The sequence below is a fragment of the Carassius auratus genome, chromosome 9 (genome assembly GCF_003368295.1).
Source record: "Carassius auratus strain Wakin chromosome 9, ASM336829v1, whole genome shotgun sequence".
NCBI lineage: Eukaryota > Metazoa > Chordata > Actinopteri > Cypriniformes > Cyprinidae > Carassius > Carassius auratus.
The window spans coordinates 34,573,021-34,592,962 of record NC_039251.1 but is presented as its reverse complement, the minus strand read 5'-3'; the positions used below and the strand labels follow the sequence as shown (position 1 = coordinate 34,592,962).

Genomic DNA, 19,942 nt, shown 5'->3' with positions numbered 1-19,942 from the left:
CCAAGACTTTGCCCGTTTACTAGTGTGTTTTGGGTCATTGTCTTGTTGAAACAACCATTTCAAGGGCATGTCCTCTTCAGCATAGGGCAACATGACCTCTTCAAGTATTTTAACATATGCAAACTGATCCATGATCCCTGGTATGCGATAAATAGGCCCAACACCATAGTAGGAGAAACATGCCCATATCATGATGCTTGCACCTCCATGCTTCACTGTCTTCACTGTGTACTGTGGCTTGAATTCAGAGTTTGGGGGTCGTCTCACAAACTGCCTGTGGCCCTTGGACCCAAAAAGAACAATTTTACTCTCATCAGTCCACAAAATGTTCCTCCATTTCTCTTTAGGCCAGTTGATGTGTTCTTTGGCAAATTGTAACCTCTTCTGCACATGCCTTTTTTTTAACAGAGGGACTTTGCGGGGGATTCTTGAAAATAGATTAGCTTCACACAGACGTCTTCTAACTGTCACAGTACTTACAGGTAACTCCAGACTGTCTTTGATCATCCTGGAGGTGATCATTGGCTGAGCCTTTGCCATTCTGGTTATTCTTCTATCCATTTTGATGGTTGTCTTCCGTTTTCTTCCACGTCTCTCTGGTTTTGCTCTCCATTTTAAGGCATTGGAGATCCTTTTTGCTGAACAACCTATCATTTTTTGCACCTCTTTATAGGTTTTCCCCTCTCTAATCAACTTTTTAATCAAAGTACGCTGTTCTTCTGAACAATGTCTTGAACGACCCATTTTCCTCAGCTTTCAAATGCATGTTAAACAAGTGTTGGCTTCATCCTTAAATAGGGGCCACCTGATTCACACCTGTTTCTTCACAAAATTGATGACCTCAGTGATTGAATGCCACACTGCTATTTTTTTGAACACACCCCTTTCAACTAATTCAACTAATTGCCCAATTGCACAGCCTTAAGAGCGTGCATATCATGAATGCTGGGTCTCATTTGTTTTCTGAGAATCTACTGAACCTACTGGTAACTTGTTTGCCACGTAGCAATAAAAAAATATACGAAAAACCTTGATTATTCTGGTTAGTCACATTGTACTGCTATTATTTTGAACAATACTGTAAGTATGATTAAAACCTTGCTAATGCACTTCCATTAATGCCAACAAAGTGTTCAAGTCTATGCAAAAGCATTTTGTGGTCAACTGTGTCAAACGCAGCACTAAGATCCAATAAAACTAATAGAGAGATACACCCACGATCAGATGATAAGAGCAGATCATTTGTAACTCTAAGGAGAGCAGTCTCAGTACTATGATACGGTCAAAATCCTGACTGGAAATCCTCACATATACCATTTTTCTCTAAGAAGGAATATAATTGTGAGGATACCACCTTTTCTAGTATCTTGGACAGAAAAGGGAGATTCGAGATCGGTCTATAATTAACTAGTTCTTTAGAAGCCAGTTTGAAGGTTTTGGGGGCATATCCTTATGATAATGAGGAATTAATAATAGTCAGAAGAGGACCTATGACTTCTGGAAGCACCTCTTTTAGGAGCTTAGATGGTATAGGGTATAACATACATGTTGTTGGTTTAGATGATTTAACAAGTTTATACAATTCTTCCTCTCCTATAGTAGAGAATGAGTGGAACTGTTCCTCAGGGGGTCTATAGTGCACCGTCTGATGTGATACTGTAGCTGATGGCTGAATGGTTGCAATTTTATCCCTAATAGTAACTCATAACCCTGCCATAACGGACAGTTATGAAATTACATTTGAACAGTCTTTGGGGGTTATTCTGTTTAAGAGAAAATCTCACTAATTCTAAACTTTGAAAAAACCCAGAAGATTTTGCTCATTTCATCTTTGGATGCCAGTACGAGATTAAGTACTTTATTATTTTTTTTATCTGACAGCGATGCACTGGTATAGGACAAACATGCAGCATGGTCTTTTTTACGAGACTCGAGATGTTAATGTCTTTATAGGTGCTTTTACAACAGCTCATGCTCGACTAGAGTTACGATCTAATGGACAAGTTGAGGGATAAGCTTCTCTATAGTGATACTGATAGTGTCATCTATGTGTCTAGAGAAGGAGACTGGGAAGCCCACTAGGTCCATATCTGGGTGAGCTGACAGATGAGATTGGCAGTGATTAATATATCACAGAATACTGTTGGACCTAAAACATGTGGGTACAGAACTGCAAAAGGAAAAGTGTGTTTAAAGGCAAAGGGGATAACATTGAATTTGGAAAATTCCAAAGTTATCAGATTGGACCCATTGATCAGTCTTGTTCACAGCTATGTAAATTCATCTGACAGCACTCAACACATACTGGCCCGCACAGACAACATTGTGAGAAAAAAAAGATGCTCACATTGCATAACACATCAAGGTTGTGTATAAAAAGAGAGTACTTCTCTCTGATTTTAGAACATTACCTTATGGCTACTGATAAAATTCTCGGTTATAGAGGGGTAAAGGATACACATGGGTTTGATCTGCGGTTTCAAAACCCTTTTTCAATGGTCCGCAGTGTATGGGATTATTTTCCTGCCAAATGTATTGCAGTCACAGATCGAAAAATAATGCGCATAAATAAAATATTTAAAAACAATTTTTTTGTGTGCTTGCGTTTTTAAAAGTTGCAGTTTGAGTTTCATGTAAATCAGGGGAGGCTTCAGCGTCACCATTAGCTGCAAGTTGTAGATTGACAGCTGCGCCTCTAGCCAATCAGTCCAAGGGGGAGTTAACGTCACTCCAATGTGACTCGTGGCTGCTGTGGCAGGTGTGTGAAGATGGATAACCAGCGTCAGCAGACAAATCTCAGGTAATGATCTCAGGTAATAAGACATAAATATTTTGTTAGTGGGTGACAGAAACATTTCCTTAGTGTATTATGTTGTTTTCTGCAAGCACTATGTAGTCCGAATAGGCCGATATCTAGCCTGTTAACACGTGTCTTGTTAGTTTGGTTTATTTACCAATACTTTATATTTTAGGCAGTTGGGCTGCACGATAAATCACACGCGATATTTAATTTATCCTGTCAGTAAAACTGGTTGTGTAATCAGCGGTAAATCTCCATCACCTGCGCGCTTTCACAAGGAGCAGCATTAGCGTTCGACTTGAAGCAGCTGCACAGAATGATCACTGTATGACATCAAAGTACCGCGAGAGAGAGCAATAAGAGAGCATACGGATCCAATGCATTCGGGTCGCTCGTGCGGTACTTTCATGTCATACAGTGATCATTCTCATATGTCATACGGTGATTGAGATTTACAGCTGATTACACAACCAGCTTTGCTGACAAGAAGCGCATTAAATATCACACAAAGGGAATGTTTCTGTCACCCACTAACAAAATATTTAAGACCAATTACCTGAGATCGTCCGGGATTTGCCTGCTGACGCTGGTTATCCATCTTCACACTAGAGGCTGACATTGATTGAAAACAAAATCACTATCACAGGATTGGGGTTGAGACGGGACGGGAAAAAATTTTGGTGGGACCTGGAATCGTAATAACACTTTGATCCCCAACTTTCTACACAAATATGGCCTGCCTTTTAAAAAAATAAAGTATAAACTGTAGTTTTATATTTTAATTTTGAACTCAATTGTACTCGCCCTGTGTCTTTATGCTTTCCTGTTTGCTTTAATGTGGCTGGTGAAGGACAGATCATTAACGGCTGGTCTATGTGGTACAGTAGCCTACATCGGGCAGTACATCCAGAAGCCCATCTATCATTCATAGACCTCAAATATAGCTTTTCATTGAAAAGACATATGTAGTAATAACTTTTTATGGCCGTTCAATCTAATGTTGACCTACAGAAATGTGCGCTATTGAAGTGTGTGTGGACACTGAACAGCAGGACAGATGGAGGCTGTGCTCTCACTTGCTCTTAAACTGTGAACTTGAGCGAGAAACTCCATGTATGAAAAATAAATCTACTGAGAGTGCCACTCTAGGTGTAGAGAGCAATGTCTATGCTCAAATAAAAAAAAAAAAAAAAGAAAACGTGTGTGAAATGCACAATGTGCATTAAGATTGCTTTCAGTTCAATAATAAAAAGGAAAAAAAAGAAAAAAAAAAGTATTTAACTAAATCAATCAATCAATCAATCACCTTTATTTATATAGTGCTTTAAACAAAATACATTGCGCCAAAGCACTGAACAACATTCATTTGGAAAACAGTGTCTCAATAATGCAAAATGATAGTTAAAGGCAGTTCATCATTGAATTCAGTTATGTAATCTCTGTTCAGTTGAAATAGTGTCTGTTTTAATTTTCAATCAAGTCAATGATATCGCTGTAGATGAAGTGACCCCAACTAAGCAAGCCAGAGGCGACAGCGGCAAGGAACCGAAACTCCATCGGTGACAGAATGGAGAAAAAAACCTTGGGAGAAACCAGGCTCAGTTGGGGGGCCAGTTCTCCTCTGACCAGACGAAACCAGTAGTTCAATTCCAGGCTGCAGCAAAGTCAGATTGTGCAGAAGAATCATCTGTTTCCTGTGGTCTTGTCCTGGTGCTCCTCTGAGACAAGGTCTTTACAGGGGATCTGTATCTGGGGCTCTAGTTGTCCTGGTCTCCGCTGTCTTTCAGGGCAGTAGAGGTCCTTTCTAGGTGCTGATCCACCATCTGGTCTGGATACGTACTGGATCCGGGTGACTGCAGTGACCCTCTGATCTGGACACAGACTGGATCTGGTGGCCACGGTGACCTCGGAACAAGAGAGAAACAGACAAATATTAGCGTAGATGCCATTCTTCTAATGATGTAGAAAGTACGGTGTTATGTGAAGTGTTCCGGTTCCAGTTTACCTAATTAATGCAGCCTAAAAATCCTTTAACGGATTTGGATATTAAAAGCATATTAGTATGTTATGTGTATGCCAGGTTAAAGAGATGGGTCTTTAATCTAGATTTAAACTGCAAGAGTGTGTCTGCCTCCCGAACAATGTTAGGTAGGTTATTCCAGAGTTTAGGCGCCAAATAGGAAAAGGATCTGCCGCCCGCAGTTGATTTTGATATTCTAGGTATTATCAAATTGCCTGAGTTTTGAGAACGTAGCGGACGTAGAGGAGTATAATGTAAAAGGAGCTCATTCAAATACTGAGGTGCTAAACCATTCAGGGCTTTATAAGTAATAAGCAATATTTTAAAATCTATACGATGTTTGATAGGGAGCCAGTGCAGTGTGGACAGGACCGGGCTAATATGGTCATACTTCCTGGTTCTAGTAAGAACTCTTGCTGCTGCATTTTGGACTAGCTGTAGTTTGTTTACTAAGCGTGCAGAACAACCACCCAATAAAGCATTACAATAGTCTAACCTTGAAGTCATAAATGCATGGATTAACATTTCTGCATTTGACATTGAGAGCATAGGCCGTAATTTAGATATATTTTTGAGATGGAAAACTGCAGTTTTACAAATGCTAGAAACGTGGCTTTCTAAGGAAAGATTGCGATCAAGTAGCACACCTAGGTTCCTAACTGATGACGAAGAATTGACAGAGCAACCATCAAGTCTTAGACAGTGTTCTAGGTTATTACAAGTAGAGTTTTTAGGCCCTATGATTAACACCTCTGTTTTTTCTGAATTTAGCAGTAAGAAATTACTCGTCATCCAATTTTTTATATCGACTATGCATTCCATTAGTTTTTCAAATTGGTGTGTTTCACCGGGCTGCGAGGAAATATAGAGCTGCGTATCATCAGCATAACAGTGAAAGCTAACACCATGTTTCCTGATGATATCTCCCAAGGGTAACATATAAAGCGTGAAGAGTAGCGGCCCTAGAACTGAGCCTTGAGGTACTCCATACTGCACTTGTGATCGATATGATACATCTTCATTCACTGCTACGAACTGATGGCGGCCATATAAGTACGATTTAAACCATGCTAATGCACTTCCACTGATGCCAACAAAGTGTTCAAGTCTATGCAAAAGAATGTTGTGGTCAATTGTGTCAAACGCAGCACTAAGATCCAATAAAACTAATAGAGAGATACACCCACGATCAGATGATAAGAGCAGATCATTTGTAACTCTAAGGAGAGCAGTTTCAGTACTATGATACGGTCTAAATCCTGACTGGAAATCCTCACATATACCATTTTTCTCTAAGAAGGAATATAATTGTGAGGATACCACCTTTTCTAGTATCTTGGACAGAAAAGGGAGATTCGAGATTGGTCTATAATTAACTAGTTCTCTGGGGTCAAGTTGTGGCTTTTTTATGAGAGGCTTAATAACAGCCAGTTTGAAGGTTTTGGGGACATATCCTAATGACAATGAGGAATTAATAATAGTCAGAAGAGGACCTATGACTTCTGGAAGCACCTCTTTTAAGAGCTTAGATGGTATAGGGTCTAACATACATGTTGTTGGTTTAGATGATTTAACAAGTTTATACAATTCTTCCTCTCCTATAGTAGAGAATGAGTGGAACTGTTCCTCAGGGGGTCTATAGTGCACTGTCTGATGCGAAACTGTAGCTGACGGCTGAATGGTTGCAATTTTATCTCTAATAGTATCGATTTTAGAAGTAAAGTAGTTCATAAAGTCATTACTGCTGTGGTGTTGGGAAATGTCAACACTTGTTGAGGCTTTATTTAGCCTAAAGTGGGCATGCTGTGATCTGTGCTGTATTTTTTCACTTTAACTGAAAGATTCCGTCTGAAAAAATAAATAAATACAACATGGGAGAGGGAGAGATCGTGAGTCATTCTGGGAAATGGGATGGAAATTTCTACCAGTTTTTTTCGTGGGATTGGGATAGGAAGGGATCTTTTTTTGCGGGAGGGGGACGGGAGAGATTTGAAAATCCACTCCCGTGTCACCATCACACTCTACTTCACACACACACACACACACAAACACACACACACCTGCCACAGCAGCCACGAGTCGCATTGGAGTGACGTCAACTCCCCCTTGGACTGATTGGCTAGTGGCGCAGCTGTCAATCTAGAACTTGCAGCTAATGGTGACGCTGAAGCCTCCCTTGATTTACATGAAACTCAAACTGCAACTTTTAGAAACGCAAGCGCAGAACGTGGAAACAAAAGCAAAGGGGAAAAAACCACAAGCACACAAAAAAATAACATATGAGCAGGAAACCTGATTTTGCTTGAGATTTGGAAAATGTTGAATTCATGCTTCAGTTTTGTGCAATAGAATTTTAAATGCATTTACATTTTTGATTTACGCTTATTATTGTTCGAGCCACGACTGCGCTTTTTGTTATTAAAAAAACTGCATTTGTTTTTTGGTTTTGTGCGTTATTATTTTACACGTTTTTAAATATTTGATCTTTGCTTGTTATTTTTCGCCCTGTGACTGCAATACATTTGGCGGGAAAATAATCCCATAGCAGTGGTCCTTCGTGCTCTCGAGAAAAACATTTTTTATAAAGATGTTGAAAGCATTGTGTGCATTTTTGGTTTTTGTCAACCACTGTATGGTGAATTGTTGAAAATGTATGATATTAAATTTATCGAAAGTATCCCACATAACCTGAATGATGACCATTTGTTCCCACTCAATAAAATGAATATTTAGATATTAGATGATATTATGAAACATGCTAGCAGTAATTCTGAGGTTGAATGAGTTTTCAAACAATATGTTCATCACAAAAATTTGAGTGCCCTGTATATTGTCAAAAATTCATTTTTTCAGGGTAAGTCCAGTAGGACCATTAGCTTGAACACAAATTATTTGGGGTTTAAAAATCTGGTAAAATCCCAGAGATGTTACCAAAATTAATATATTAGCAAACCAAATGTAAACTCAAACATAACATTTTTCATGGAATGATATCAAGATGCAACTAGTGAACCTAATAGTTACATTATGGGACACTTCATCTACAGCGATATCATTGACTTTATTGCAAATAAATGCACAGACACTATTTAAACTGAACAGAGATGACATCACTGAATTCAATGATCAAACTGAATGATTTTCCTAATGAATGTTGTTCAATTGCTTTGACGCAATGTATTTTGTTTAAAGCGCTATATAAATAAAGGTGACTTGACTTGACCTTATGATTGATTATAAAGCTAAAACACCTGAGCAGTATCGTCTCAGAACTGCTTTCATAGGAAATGAATGGGAAATATGAAAAAAAATGTGAAAACTCAGTGAATCTTTTTTTTTTTCAATTCAAGTTTATTTGTATAGCGCTTTTTACAATACAATCGTTACAAAGCAACTTTACAGAAAATAATGTTTCTACAATATTTAGTAGTAGGTTATGGTGGTGACTGTCAGTTTGTGCACGTTTGACAGGATTTTTAGAAAAAATTAATACAAGACGTAGTCAGCTAGACGATGAACATTATTAATATTATTAATTAATAATTATTATATGATGCAGTCACACTTGTAGCAATATTAGTTAGTTCTGTTGTTGATTCAGGGTTAGCATCATCTGAGGTCCTCTGAGGGTCAGCATCATCTCTTCTCAGGTGTTCTGGATCCAGACTGGAGCTTGTGTAAATCCTAGTTACCACGGGATGTAAATCCCAGCAGAAACAGAGAAACACATAGAGACATCATTAGCATAGCTGCTGTTCCAACAAAGTAAAATTAGTTTAACCCAAGTGTGGCGTGGCAACTTGAAGTTAATTAATTATGATATAACTACCGACTACGCCACCCCTCTAAAGTGAGGGGAACTAAATACTTGATGGAATTTAGACACACAGGTTCGTTACCATAGGAGGCAGAGACAGAGGCACTAGCGTATAAACTATTTATTAAATTCACAAAGTAGAAAATACACCTTTTAAAAGATCAGGCAAAGATATGATTCGACCAGGCATACATTAATCAGTTTTACGAAGGCTTACCCCTAGCAGGGTAGGCTAGCTGCAAAAGTGGCTATTCGTAAAAGCACACACACACACACACACACACACACACACACACACACACACACACAGTGAGGTGAGTGACTACAAACGACAATCCACACTCCGTGCTCCAAACACCACCACCACCACCAGGATACTAGGACAGCTAGCCACCCGACTCAGGGGCCTAAAACACAAAGAACACAAATTACTCAAATGTACAAAACGAAATTAATCTAAAGCCTGATTGACTGAAACAATTACCAAAACACACAACAAAATGTAAAAAATGAACAATGGTCACTTAAAGAAAACTGAAATGAAAAGGAAAGAAATATATATTTAAAGCAAAAGTTTTAACAATCACTACAAAATCAAAAAAAAATCAATTGTAACGAAAACAAACAATAACCAAAAACCATACAATGATACGAGCACAACAAAACTTAATTAAACAGCAAAACAGCAAAACAGTCTTTAATCTGCTATTATGCAGGAGGCGATCTTCCCCACCCGCAAACAGGCGGATGTTCCCAAAACTTTGTCCTACTAAAAACAACCCATTAGTTAAATTTAAAACACAAGTGTTCATTAAAAAGAAATGCATATACATGTGTATCTATACATACCAGGTATTGACTACAGCGTTACACACACCTCATACAGTTGCTCACAGCACAAGTCTCAGAAGATTACTTGAATGAAATCAGTCTAACCAGGTGGCAAAAACAGCCTAAAAACCACAGCGAAGCCAGGAATAATTGGCTATTCAAGCTGCAAAAAGGCGACTCCAGCTACAATAAATTAATATAGTTAGCCGAGGTCCAAGAGCTCATTGCAGCATTAGCCAGACCAGCTACAAACATACCTTTGTTAGGCGGAAGCGCACACGTACCGGATGGGCGGGGCCAACAATGACGCATCCCAGGTAGCCTAATCACAGCCTTTATAAAGCAATGACTGAGCCCTGATAGGCCGTTTTTAAGTACCAGGGGAGGGAGATTACCTACTTTGCCACAATCTGCCCCAGCCATTTTATCGTCGCCCCGACGATAAAACAACTCTAACCACTGACCATACTACTCAATTCCAAGGTCTAAACAGGGCAGAAACCGAATTGGATACAGTAGCCCTTGGCTGTACTACTTCACCTACTGCCCGTGGGAGATGATAACGGTTAGGATGCTGCCCAGCGTTAGCCCTCCCTGTACGTCGCACAGGACCGGCACCAGGATTAGGCTCATCTGCTGGCAGGGGCTCTACAACCAATGAGGTCGCCGGCTTTACACCAGATTGTCCAGCGGCCCCCAAGAGAATTGGTTCAGTAGACTCTGCTATTCTCTGCATTGCAGAGGGACCCGACGACACCAGGTCCTGCATTACTGGCCTACCCCCTACTTGGGGAGTTTTAGGGACCAAGGCCCACAAATCCATTTCGTCCAATGATGAGGACTCCTCCAATGGTGGTGCCTCAACTACCTCTGGTATTTCTGAAACGCCAGAAATAGGAGAATCTTTTTGTATCCTAATTTTTAACAAGGAATGGTGGACATGCTTTACCCTACTCGAATCATCCACAGGTGCTATGGTATAAACGGAACCTCCTGTTTCAGGTGCTCTCACAACCTGATATACCACCGGGCTCCAGATATCCTGGATCTTACGGCGGCCTCTCACGCCATAATTACGGAGGTAGACCAGCTGCCCTTCTCTCAGTGGGACATCCCGAACATGCAAGTCATGCCTTTCCTTACGACGATTTGCAGCTGCCTTTAAGTGTTGTCTAGCTCCTTCAAACGCCACCTGCAATCGGGTTTGATGCTCCAAAACCCAGTCATTCACACCACTAGACCCCCTTTCCTGGCCCCTACCCAATAAGACATCAACAGGGAGCCGAGGCTCTTGGCCAAACATTAAAAAATAAGGAGACTCACCAGTGGATTGATGAGGAGTGGTGTTGTAACAAAAGAGTAACTGAGGCAACGCAGAGGGCCAGTCCACCTTTCTGGGATTGGGCAAAGTGCGCAAAAGACCGTGCAAGGTTCTATTAAAGCGCTCGCATTGCCCGTTACCAGCCGGATGATAAGGGGTCGTATGGGACTTTTCAATCTGATAAAGGCTACACAGTTGTTGGATGAGGGAAGACTCAAAATTCCGACCTTGATCGGAATGAATACGAACAGGGACGCCAAACTTGAAGAACCACTCGGTCACTAAGACCTGGGCCACCGTTTCTGCCCGTTGGTCCCGGGTGGGGACTGCCAACGTATACTTGGTGAAGACATCAGTCATCACCAAGACATTCTCCAGCCCCAAACGGGAAGGCTCCAACAGAGTAAAATCAATTGCCAAGATTTCATTCGGTCTAGATGCCAACAAATGGCCCATAAAGCTCTGAGCAACAGGTTGTGAATCTTTGGCAGCCTGACATCTTTCACAGTCTCGACACCACTGAACTACATCTGATGTCAGGCCTGGCCAATAACAACGTTGCTGCACCAATTCGGTGGTACGGTCGACACCTTGGTGCCCATGACCTTGATGCATTTGAGTCAGAACCTCTCCCCGCAAGACAGATGGAAGGACTAGCTGAAAAATCTCCTCACCACCATCCGGACGGAAAATACGTCGATGTAAAATTCCTTGCCTTTCCAACAACCGATCCCACTGACGCAGTAGGACTAAGCCAGGCTTAGATAGCAGTTTACGCTCCTTCAATGTTGGCCGTATCCCCTGCTTCCAAAAAGGCAAAATCTCCCCTATAACCGGATCCGCCTCCTGCAAAACCCTCAGATCACCTGCAAAACTAGGCAAGGCCAAAACCACAGACTGGGTCACCGGTGCCGCTTTCTCTGCCACCAGTACTTGCCCCACACCAGCTGGAACCTCAGTCCCAGGCAGCCATTCTCTTACTTCCAATGGGGCAGGGGTGTTCTGTCTCGACAATGCATCGGCGTTCTTGTTACTTCTACCTGACCGATACCTGAGGTCAAAATCAAAAACGGCGAGCTCGGAAGCCCAACGTTGCTCGGTAGCCCCAAGCTTAGCGGTGGTCAAATGACTGAGGGGATTATTGTCTGTAAAGACAATACACTTATGCCCTAAAAGATATTCCCTAAACTTCTCGGTCATGGCCCACTTGAGTGCCAAAAACTCCAACTTCATGGAGCTATAGTTGGACATATTGCGCTCAGTGGGCCGTAGACCGCGGCTAGCATACGCGATTGGTCGTACCCTACCCCCTTGCTCCTGAGATAGAACCGCCCCCAATCCCCCATAACTAGCATCTACCTCTAAGATGAAAGGCTGGGAAAAATCAGCGTAAGCAAGCACTGGAGCAGTAGAAAGTCTAACCTTCAACTCAGCAAAGCTCAGCTGGCACTGTTCAGTCCAGGCATCAGAAAAACCATGACTCCTTCGAGTCCTGGACTTACCGGCAGTCCATTCGGCCACCAACTTATGCAGCGGGGCCGCCAATTTTGCGAACCCTTCCACAAAGCGGCGGTAATAACTACTAAAACCCAAGAATGAGCGCAATTCTGACACACTGGTGGGGCATGGCCATTTAGCTACAGCCTCAATTTTCCGAGGGTCAGTAGACACTCCCTGCGCCGAAATGACATGTCCCAAATATCTGACTTCCCGTTGAAAAAATGCACATTTACTCAATTTGGCCTTTAGCCCCTCCCGCTCCAGACGACTCAAGACAACTTCTAGCCGCTCTAGGTGCTGAGACACTGAGGAAGAAAACACTATGATGTCATCCAGATACAGTAGTAAGGAACTGCACTGCTGATCGCCAAACACCCGTTCCATTAGGCGCTGGAAGGTACTTGGGGCATTACAAAGCCCAAAGGGCATCCGATTCCATTCAAACAACCCGAAAGGGGTGCAAAAAGCAGTCTTGGGTCTATCTTGGTCAGTGACAGGGACCTGGTTGTACCCACTAGCCAAATCCATAGTGGAAAACCAACAGGCCCCTGTCAGAGAGTCCAATGATTCCTCAATGCGCGGGAGCGGGAAGGCATCTTTTCTTGTTTTCGCATTGAGCTGACGGTAGTCAACGCACATGCGCAAAGTACAGTCTTTCTTTTTGACAAGAACAATTGGAGAAGCGTAGGGGCTACAGCTCTCCCTAATAATGCTGGCCTCCAACAACTGGTTAATGTGGGACTTCACCCCCTCATATTCCGAAGGTGGAATACGCCGGTACCGCTGCCTAACAGGGACAGAATCCAGCAAGGGAATGTCATGAGAAATCAAGTTGGTACATCCTACATCACCATCATGGCATGAGAATACTGACTGGAACTTATATAAAAGAGCCCTGACCTGGCCCTGTTCTACTTCTGGCAAAACAGACAAATCAACTGTTTCAATCTGTTCCTGTACAGTGGCAGTCGCAGCTAAGGCTTGGGAACCTACGGTGGCTACAACAGATTTCACTTCAGTTACCCCAGCAGGCAGACTTACCATACAAACACTATTTAGCACTCCCAAAATGGTTTTAGAATGCAGCATAACATCCGCAGTTCCCACATTTACCATAGGCAAGTAGGCAGTGCCTCTTATGACCTGTACCAGCGCTGGAGAAGCCAACAATCCCGCAGGCAACCCAGACTCTGGGGGCTCAAACAGTACTAACCCCGCTGCATATTGTTCAGAACAAGTCGCTGCTACAAACTTCATCGTGCCACCTGGGATGCGACATGACTCACGACCCCGTAACCTAACTGGACCAGGGTGCCTTGCTGAACCCTGGTCTTCCAAACGGTGACAATATTGAAGTGCCTGCATGACAAAGCTAGGGGCCTCAACGGTTACAGCAGACTCGAAAAGAGCAGGGCCATGTTGTCCAAATAACTCCTGGTAACAACGGCTCAGGACATTCATCCCGAGTACCCCTGGGACTTGGTCACAAATCCCACCAGGAAGATCCCGGACAACAAGCACTCCACACTCCGAAATCACTTGCCCACACAATTTGACATCCAGTTCCATGTAGCCAATATATGGAATCGAAAGACCGTTTGCAGCCCGAAGTTGTAGCCACTGGCACGACTTAAGTCGATCCAGACCCCATGGTTCAAAATATTTACGAAACCAACTTTCCGTTATTGTGGACACCATGGAGCCAGTATCGACCAAACATGAAATTTGGACCCCACCCATTCGAATAGTAAGGTGCGGGCATGAAGACATAAAATGAGACATACTTGAAACACTAGAGCCGGTCAATTCCCCAACCGCGCCTTGGCTCGGCGACACGGTGGGGACTAGTTTCCCGACAACGCAGATGGACCAGGCTGTCTACCCTCAGATGACGACGCAGTGGGCAAAGGGGGTTGCGGACGAGGGGGAACACGCTCCCCATCGCACTCTCTAGCAAAGTGGCCAAGTCGTTGGCACCTCCTACATATAATGGGGCCGCGGTGAGGAGGCTGACTACGTGACTGAGGGGCCTGCAAGCGAGCAAAATTTTGAGTTAGCTTATTTAATTGCTCTTGCTGTGATCTCAGCATTTCCCTCAGTTCACCTAGTTCAGAGCGCTGAGGAAATCTACCCACCCGTGACTCACCTTGTACACCATACTGAATCCCATAGGCGGATGGAACGGAATTGCTTCGTCCTCTCGTACTCCCCAACATTCCCTCCCTTTCCCATCTAAGAGCTTCGCTTCGAACTTCCAACAATGTTAACATTGGCTGACGACGTATTAACTGTTTTAATTCTCGGCGAAGGGCCACGTCACAAACATGTTCAATGAACTGATCGCGTAGCAAAACTTGTGAATTTGGCATAACATATGGCGATCGCTGCGTCACACGTTCTAGGAGACCCATCAAAGCTAGGGAAAACTCCAACAATGATTCACCCTCCTGCTGCTTTCTAGAAAAAAATGCCTCCTGTAATGAGACATATGACTGTGAGCAACCATATAATTCCCGTAACACCAAAATAATTTTATCTGGATCATTTCGCTCAATCTCCGAACGGTACCTAATCTCTTCCCTTGCCTCCCCCTCCAAGTGGTCAAACAAGAAGAAAGCTTGATCAGAAACAGACAGGTGACGAGCCTGCATACAAGCTTTGGCCTCTTCAACCCACTCATCAATGCTCAGACCAACCCTGCCATTGAATTTTTGACATTTCCTGTCTCGAGGTACAAAAACAAATCGTTCTGGCAGGACTGCCTGTGCACTACTTGGCTGAGGGGGGCAGCAACAGTAGGACCAGGAACAATAGAAGGGGCATCACTAGGGCCAGGAAGCGCAAGAAAGTGTTCTTGACGCAACCTCTCATTTTCTGCCCGCAACTGAGCTACTACTTCCCTCAATTCCTGTAACTCTTCTTCCATAATTTTGACGGCCGTAACACTTACCAACAAGAGGGAGTAGACTCACAAAGAATCAGAATCCACCAGACGTGCGCTGCTGTTTTGCTGCTACTCTTTACCAATCTCACTGCAACAGAAAAATAAAAGAAAAATAACAAACAAAAAAATACAACCACTAATACCAGTGTCTCCGCCAAACACGGTACCCTGCCGACTACGCCAGAATGTGGCGTGGCAACTTGAAGTTAATTAATTATGATATAACTACCGACTACGCCACCCCTCTAAAGTGAGGGGAACTAAATACTTGATGGAATTTAGACACACAGGTTCGTTACCATAGGAGGCAGAGACAGAGGCACTAGCGTATAAACTATTTATTAAATTCACAAAGTAGAAAATACACCTTTTAAAAGATCAGGCAAAGATATGATTCGACCAGGCATACATTAATCAGTTTTACGAAGGCTTACCCCTAGCAGGGTAGGCTAGCTGCAAAAGTGGCTATTCGTAAAAGCACACACACACACACACACACAGTGAGGTGAGTGACTACAAACGACAATCCACACTCCGTGCTCCAAACACCACCACCACCACCAGGATACTAGGACAGCTAGCCACCCGACTCAGGGGCCTAAAACACAAAGAACACAAATTACTCAAATGTACAAAACGAAATTAATCTAAAGCCTGATTGACTGAAACAATTACCAAAACACACAACAAAATGTAAAAAATGAACAATGGTCACTTAAAGAAAACTGAAATGAAAAGGAAAGAAATATATATTTAAAGCAAAAGTTTTAACAAATCACTACAAAATCAAAAAAAAATCAATTGTAACGAAAACAAACAATAACCAAAAACCATACAATGATACGAGCACAACAAAACTTAATTAAACATCAAAACAGCAAAACAGCAAAACAGTCTTTAATCTGCTATTATGCAGGAGGCGATCTTCCCCACCCGCAAACAGGCGGATGTTCCCAAAACTTTGTCCTACTAAAAACAACCCATTAGTTAAATTTAAAACACAAGTGTTCATTAAAAAGAAATGCATATACATGTGTATCTATACATACCAGGTATTGACTACAGCGTTACACACACCTCATACAGTTGCTCACAGCACAAGTCTCAGAAGATTACTTGAATGAAATCAGTCTAACCAGGTGGCAAAAACAGCCTAAAAACCACAGCGAAGCCAGGAATAATTGGCTATTCAAGCTGCAAAAAGGCGACTCCAGCTACAATAAATTAATATAGTTAGCCGAGGTCCAAGAGCTCATTGCAGCATTAGCCAGACCAGCTACAAACATACCTTTGTTAGGCGGAAGCACACACGTACCGGATGGGCGGGGCCAACAATGACGCATCCCAGGTAGCCTAATCACAGCCTTTATAAAGCAATGACTGAGCCCTGATAGGCCGTCTCTAAGTACCAGGGGAGGGAGATTACCTACTTTGCCACACAAGCTAATGAATAAAAAGGCACATTTGATCAGATGCAACTACACTCACAATTAAAAAGATACATTATTCGAATGCTTGACGAAAGAGATGTGTTTTTAATCTAGATTTAAACAGAGAGAGTGTGTCTGAACCCCGAACATTATCAGGAAGGCTATTCCAGAGTTTGGGAGCCAAATGTGAGAAAGCTCTACCTCCTTTAGAGGACTTCGCTATCCTAGGAACGACCAAAAGTCCAGCGTTTTGTGACCTTAGGGAGCGTGATGGGTTGTAGTGTGGTAGAAGGCTAGTTAGGTACGCAGGAGCTAAACCATTTAGGGCCTTATAGGTAAGTAATGATTATTTTTAACTGATACAGAACTTAATAGGTAGCCAGTGCAGAGACTGTAAAATTGGGGTAATATGATCATATTTTCTTGACCTCGTAAGGACTCTAGCTGCTGCATTTTGGACGACCTGTAGCTTGTTTATTGAAGAAGCAGGACAATATTTTGGTGGTAAAAACTACGAATCAGCCACTGGTCAGGAAAAAAGTGTGCAGCAGTCAAGGGGTGACTCTCCAGAATATCAGGAGTGCAAAATAGACACCAAATCAATAAATGGAAAAAATACAAAAGGGTCTCTCTCTCTCTCTCTCTCTCTCTCTCTCTCTCTCTCTCTCTCTCTCTCACACACACACACACACACACACAGAAATGAACCGGTAAGACTGCAAGAGAGCACATTGTGAGAATATGTGAAATCAATAAATGAAAACAAAAAAACAAAAGGCTTGCTTTCTCTCTCTCACACACACACTCACACACATACACACAAATGAACTGGCAAGACTGCATCAGAGTAAAATGTTTTTTTTTGTTTGTTTGTTTTTTTATAAAATCAATAAATCATATATCAAAAATATATATCAAAAGAGATTCCCATTCTCTTTCTCTAACATTTATTGAAGTACATTGAATAAAATATTAATTGGTTACAAAATGTTTGTATAGTGTTTTGAATGATCACTTTTCATTCCGTATTTTGTTGGATTTTTTAATTATTAAATACTGAGTAACAAAAATGCTTTCTATGTGTTCCCTTTCTAACAAGATTTTAATGTTTGACTGTAATCATAATGTAAAACCTGGGGGCTGTTCCATAAAAGCCACTTAGAAAAGCGGGGATTAAAGTCCAAAACCTAACTTGAATGAGCCGAGCTAAACATCCGCGCTTAAATTGGTTCCATAACAGTAAGTTGAGGATCATGTGATCTTACTAATTTGAGTCAGGTTTAAAATTCTAGATAATTCCCCGTGCACGCCATTGTTTAAAAGTCCTGAAAAGTCGAGCATGGGTCAATCGATTTACTGTGGGCTACCATGGCAACAGAACAGCATTTGCTATTGGAAACATATCAAGAATTTAAAGATGTCATCACCAAAAAAGGCAAGACAGCGGCAATAAATAAAGCAAGAGAGAAAGGTTTGCAGGAAATTGCTGATCGTCTCAATGTGTAAGTAGTGGTGTAAGCTCTTTAAAATACTTTATCAACATTGAATGTGTGTCATAATGTGTGTAAAAATACATTGCAAAGTTTGTGTGTGAATAACATTAACGTTAATTGCTTTCAAACAGCAGCAACTTAAGTGAAGGAAAAAGAATCTGGCAGCAGGTGAAAATAAAATATAAAAATATAGTTCAGAATGGTAAGTAAATCTAATGGTATGTATAAATGTAATGCCAGCTTGAAGTTACAACTATTCAGTTTTTTTTATGTATTTTTTTAATTGCAGCGACCAAAAAGAAGCCTGATGTTGCTGGCACTGGGGGAGGGCCACCACCAGCATCTTCACTCCTGCAGAGGCGCTGGCTTTGGAAATTAATAAAGGGAGGGCCGTCCTTGAGGGAATAGAGGGGGGGACATCATCTAAAATGATATCACGTAGTATAGTGAGCATATAAAAGGTGTGTGTGTGTGTGTGTGTGTTTTATTATCATTATTCCTCCTGACTAACTGATTTCCTCCTTCCTCAGGCATTGTAAGCCTAAGTACATCATAGCAGTAATGTCACGTAGAGGTACTTGTGCTACTGTAATGGTGCATTTTGGTAAAAAAAAAAAAAAAAATGTTTTTCTATCAAGATTCTGTATGCTGTATGGATCCACCAGACATCATGTTGCCTGTGAGTATGAGACCTTTTAAATCAGTCATGTAAGCTAATGAGTTTAACTGAGTTTAATCAGTGGTCACAGGGAGAAGTGATGGGAGTTGAGGAGGATGAGGAGACTGTGTCTGTATGTTCAAGGAGGCCTGAGGTAGTCACAGGTTCCATCTGATACTGTATTGAATATTATAAACTGTACTTGTGTGATAAAATGATCATAATGTGTTTTCAGGATGCTGACACTGTTCTAGAGCCCTCTCAGTCTGGGACCACATGTGACAAAGTGAGTATTAAGAAATGAAAACAATGTGACAAGAGTATTCAATGAAATAACTTCAATCTATGTTGCTACAGAACCCAGAAAAAAATAAAAGGAGTGTATAAACGCTACCTCTTTAAACAAATGGAAGCAATTGATATCGACATCCAGTATAAAAAACTGAAGATGAGGAAGTTGGAGCTGGAAGTTTAAAAAAGAAAAAAAAAAAAAAAAAGAAAAAAAACATTACCTTTTTGATCACTTTCCACAACATTTATTTGTGTGTTTTCACCCCTAACAGGCAGATTCACTCTGAATAAAGACAAATCACATTAAATACTTTGACTTCTGTGTGTTTGTTCAACTAAGGAGGAAGTTGAGGGGCCAGTGGAACATTTTAAAGGCTACACATGGTTTAGACCATATTAAGCAAAATAATCATTTGCATATGTGTCTCGTATAAGTGTCACAAGGTGACGATCTTTAGGGGCGGAACCAAAATTCGGGAAGTTTGCTTCCGGACCGGAAAAACAGAACACCGGAACTTCCGGTAGCGCCGTAAGAGGGAAAATCAGGGAATTCGATGCACCTGTGCCTCGTTAGGGAAAGCGGTTGGTGATTGGAGGATACGCTGGACAAGGCAGTACTTAAGGCCAAGTTATTTCACAGTCTGGGAGCTCTTTCTGGTGTGTGTGAAGCACTGTGTCGTGCCCGTCTTGGTGCGCTGCTGGTGGCTGTCTAACTCTCTCTCTCCCTCAGGCTGGAATTGTATGATTGTGAAGACATCGCGAACCTTAAAGGTTGAGAAGTGAACGGATTATTCGGCGAATTGAGACGACGTGAAAAGGGGGATTGGAAGCGGCATT

The 19,942-nt window shown here is 41.8% G+C and overlaps 1 long non-coding RNA gene across 1 annotated transcript; it reads left to right on the top strand.

Annotated features, from left to right (window-relative positions):
* Positions 1-18,151: 18,151 nt before the first annotated feature.
* Positions 18,152-19,612, top strand: LOC113109133 (uncharacterized). Its single transcript, XR_003292848.1, has 3 exons — positions 18,152-18,835; positions 18,906-18,968; positions 19,050-19,612. It is a non-coding gene; the product is annotated as an uncharacterized LOC113109133 (long non-coding RNA).
* The last annotated feature ends 330 nt before the right edge of the window (positions 19,613-19,942 follow it).